The 4,542-nt window shown below is 40.8% G+C and overlaps 1 long non-coding RNA gene across 2 annotated transcripts in view; it reads left to right on the forward strand.

Moving 5' to 3' along the window:
* The window catches only part of LOC120296937, a 25,373-nt gene extending 21,643 nt beyond the window's left edge, over positions 1–3,730 (forward strand). Inside the window, exons 3-4 of one of the 2 annotated variants that reach the window (XR_005553619.1) lie at positions 1–4; positions 2,722–3,730. The exon at positions 1–4 is cut by the window's left edge and continues 95 nt beyond it. This is a non-coding gene — a long non-coding RNA (uncharacterized LOC120296937). The remainder of the gene's footprint in view (positions 5–2,721) is intronic. The other variant, XR_005553618.1, reaches the window with a different exon arrangement.
* The last annotated feature ends 812 nt before the right edge of the window (positions 3,731–4,542 follow it).

Raw genomic sequence — 4,542 nt, forward strand, 5'->3', positions numbered from 1 at the left:
ACAGGTAGTCTTTGACTTACGGCCACAACTGAGTCCAACATTTATGTTAAGTGAGACATTTGTTAAGTGAATTTCACCCCACTTTGCAACTCTGTCTTGGCAGAGTTTAACAACTGCAGGAATCACTGCAGGAATCATTGTCCTGCAGTTTAACAACTGCAGGAATCACTGCAGTTGTTAAGTCTGCAACATACCATATATGCCAGCGTACAAGGCGACCCGGCGTATAAGACGACCCCCGTCTTTATCACCGAGCCGCATTCCTAGAACGTCGTCTTATACGCCGGAAACTACCAGTATTTCTGGCGTATAAGACGACTCGGCGTATAAGACGACCGTCTTTGGCGCCGATTTTAACGCTTGAAGAAGTCGCCTTATACACCGGCATATACGGTAGCTGTTAAGTGAATCTGTCTTCCCTCACTGACTTTGCTTGTCAGAAGGTCACAAATGTTGATCACATGATCCTGGGACATTGCAACTGTCGTAAGTACGAGTCAGTTGCCAAGCGTCTGAATTTTGATCATGTGACCATGGAGATGCCACAAGGGTCATAAATGTGAAAAACAATCATACCGTATATGCCGGTGTATAAGGCGACCCAGCATATAAGACGACCCCCGTCTTTGTCGCCAATTTTAGCACTTGCGGAAGTTGCCTTATACGCCGGCATATACAGTAAGTCCTTTTTTTCAATGCTGTTGTAACTTCAAAAGGTCACTAAACAAACTGTTGTAAGTTGAGGACTACATGTATATGGAACTTGTCCTTCTGCTTCAACTGGATTTGGTCTGATTGTTATATATGAAAAGATTTGTAAACAGGTGGACAGTGATTTTTTTCCCCCTCCTTTGGCAATTAAACATACAAATTTACAGAAAACATGTTGAAGTGGTCTAATACTTAGAAATATGTATTTTCCCAGCCTTATAGCCTTCTCAAGATAGCTTGGTCTTTCCATTGATTGAGTGATTTTTTTAAAAAATTCCCATCTTTATTATTTTTATAAATAACTCAAGGTAACAAATATTTCTAATATTCCTTCCTCCTATTTTTCCCCAAAACAACCCGATGTGAAGTGAGTTGCACTGAGAGAGAGAGAGAGGGACAGGCCCCAAAGTCACCCAGTCAGTTTTTCATGGCTAAGGTGGGACTAGAACTCACAGTCTCCTAATGATTGTCTCAAAGTTACCCAGCCAACTTTCATAACTAAGATGGAACTAGAACTCACAATCCCTTAGCTTCTAGCTTGGACCTTAACTGTTAAATCAGACTGGCCCTTTTTAAAAAAATGATTGATTCATAATACACCATCAAGTCAGTGACCAATTTTATCAACAACATATAGACTTTTCCAGGATGATCTGTTTCTTGCTGATCCTTCAGGTCTTCCACAATGCACCCATTGCCACTGAGTCCATCCACCTGACTTTTGATCCTCTAATTCTCTTTCCTTCCATCTTTCCCAGCCTTCTCCAGATCTCTGTCTCCACCCCTTTGTCCCTATCTCTGTCTCTGTCTCTGTCTGTCTCTCTCTGTCTTTCTTGGGCACCTGGAGGAAACATAGGACCTCAATTTGAATCTTAATAACCACAGTAATAGGGTGGGAGGGGCACATGGTAAACCCTACACCGAAGTAACAGAATGATTTATCTGACAAAAAGCATAGCATTTTCTTCCTTACTTCCCACCTAACCAGCTCCAAAATGGCACAGTGACACCTCCATTAATGGAAGCAGGGCTCAGTAAGTAAATAAGCCACAAGGATTGGATCCATCATACTGTGGGAAGAATCCAGAGAAAGAAATATTTTGGGAAATATTAAAAAGGCAGAATATATTTCCCCAAAGGAATAATGGAGAAGATCTTTAAAAAGGCAGAAAAGCATGCCCAGTTTTTCTTTTTTTTTTTTTTATTGAAAATTTTTTAAAAACTTTTACAAAGACAGAAAAAAAACAATAACAACAACAACAACAAAAAAAGCAAAACAATACAACCCTCCCCCAGCCCCTCCCAAACCACCCCCTCCCTCCCCCCCGGAGCTTCCCAGAGCAGAATATAGGCTTAATTAAAAAAAATTAACAAAATTATAAGATAATTAAGAATAAAATATATATGAAAAAAGAATTATAAACCTTAAAAAGAGAAAGTATTTAAAAAAGAAAAACAAAGAAAAGAAAAAGAAAAAGTAGAGTTTTTATACAAATTATAAAAAAGCTAAATGATATTTTTTCATATCCAATTTAAATTGTATGAAATTTATCCATTTTTCCCATACAGCAAAAAATTTCTCTTGCGTTTGCTCTTTTCAGTTTTTCTTAATAGCCCCAAGCAGAAGCCACCTTTTAGAAATGCAGATGTAATAATCCATTCAGAAAGGTTGGAGCCAGGAAGCTAGAAGAAGATAAGATTAGGAAGACAAATACCCCTAAATCTACATACCCCATCCAAACTCTAAAAGACATGACCTTTGGGGACATAATAGGATTAATCCACCAATACCAAAAGGGCACACTCAGACTCAGGTCAAAGTACATGACACAGGAAATACAAAGTCTCAAACAGGAACAGGAAACAATCTCCAGAGCCCCAGAAGGTATAAAAGCCCATCACTCTGCTCCATGTGGTCGCTTTTTTCCAGAGCCATCTTTCTGTCTGGCTCTGCTCTTCAATAAATTACAACCTTCTTTCTAAAGCAGTCTCCATGTTGTTTATTCCCAGCTTGGACTGGACCCTGATGAAGATTTTTCTTTCTACAATACACTGTCCTTTTATCTCCACATCTTCCATTCTCTAATAGTGGAGGAAGAGGAAAGAATATTTGGAACTGAGAACTTGAAAAACCCAAGCAATTTGGAGCCCTCAAAGTAGCGATTCTTCCTATTCTTCCAGCTTCTAAAGCAGCTTTATCAAGACATCGTAGGAGGAGGATTCACGCCTTGGAGTTTGATCATCTCGTGTTCCTTTAATTAACCTAAAGTGAAATCCTTTCAAGCTGAGAGCAGATGTTTATTCTGCACGAATGCAAAAGATAAAAGGCTGCATGCACAAACAGTAGTTAAAACTACAGACAGCTGGGGCCACATTCAAAGGTGACAAGACAAACGCCAGTGAACCAAGGTAAAGTTACAGTCAACAAAAACCGATAGGGCTGAACCAGATTTGTGCAGTCTATTTTTTTTAATTAAAGAAAGAGAAGAGTTTATCTTATCCCTGGAATATTTTTTTTTTTTTTTTTTGCTGAAATGACATTTTGGGGCTACTTTTTAAGTCTAGGTAGCGTTCATGGTTCTTTTTTTTTTTGACATTTGGCCATTTTTTTAAAGTCAACTCCATTAATAAAGCCGTCAAGGACTATGTAGCCAAAATGAATACTTCATGTGGGGTCCTTGGTGCTCTCCAAGCTTGGTTGTTTTCTTGCAGATGTTTTATTACCCAACTAGGTAACGTCATCAGTGCTAGAAGAGAGTGGGGTTTGTTCTCTATTTATATACTGGTGGGTTGCCCTGTCAGGGATGGTGGGGACATTCTTGATGGTTCCTTGATTAGGCTGTGACTTATTGGCAGCTTGTTTGTGTGCACTGGTGGCTTGTTATTTATTTATTTATTTATTTATTAAATGTGTAGTCCACTCATCTTACCTCAAGGTGACCCTAGTTCTGTGGTGGTGAACCTATGGAATGCATGCCACAGGTGGCACGCAGAACCCTCTCTGTGGGCACGTGCGCCATCGCCCCAGTCCTAGGCCTTCAGCTGGGTTTTATAAAACCTTTTCGCTTTAGGCCTCCACCGCCATGTGCAAAAAAAACAAAGGTTCAATCAATCAATTTCAACTTCTCACGGGAAAAAAAAAGATCTCGCAACGTTGGAATTGATTGATTGAACTTTTTAGTCCCACCCAGTCTGCCGTTACCACCGCAGCCACCCCCACCCAACGGGCCACCCCCACCCAACGGGCCACCCCCACCCAACGGGCCACCCCCACCCAAGGGCGAAACCCACCCGGCACCCGACAATACATAAGTGGGTTTTGGGTTGCAGTTTGGGCACTCGGGTCTCTAAAAGGTTTGCCATTGCTGCCCGAGTTCCTTGATTGGGATATTGTTTACTTCTTAATTGTTGGCCTAGTGTTAGTCTTGATGTTAATCTTCTGCTCATATGGGTGTTGATTGCTGGTGAGAAGGTCTTGTGGCCTTTTTGATTGTCTCTTCTGAACAGTATGTAGATGTTGTTTATCTCTGTGTGCCGGTTGATGGCTGATTTGTGTGAGTGCTAAGTTCAATCAATCAATCAATCAATCAATCAATCAATCAGAATAGATCTGGAAGGGAGCTTGAAGAGCTTCTAGTCCAGCCCCCTGCTCAAGCAGGAGACCCTATACCATTTCAGACAAATGGCCCTCCAGACTCTTAAAAATCTCCAGTGATGGAGCACCCACGACTTCTGGTGGCAAGCTGTTCCACTGGTTAACTGTTCTCAGTGTTAGGAAGTTTCTCCTTAATTCCAGGTTGCTTCTCTCCTTAATTAGTTTCCCAAGAATTA

Source organism: Crotalus tigris, unplaced genomic scaffold, assembly GCF_016545835.1.
Source record: "Crotalus tigris isolate CLP2741 ecotype Arizona unplaced genomic scaffold, ASM1654583v1 scf7180000021831.87628, whole genome shotgun sequence".
NCBI classification, from domain to species: domain Eukaryota; kingdom Metazoa; phylum Chordata; class Lepidosauria; order Squamata; family Viperidae; genus Crotalus; species Crotalus tigris.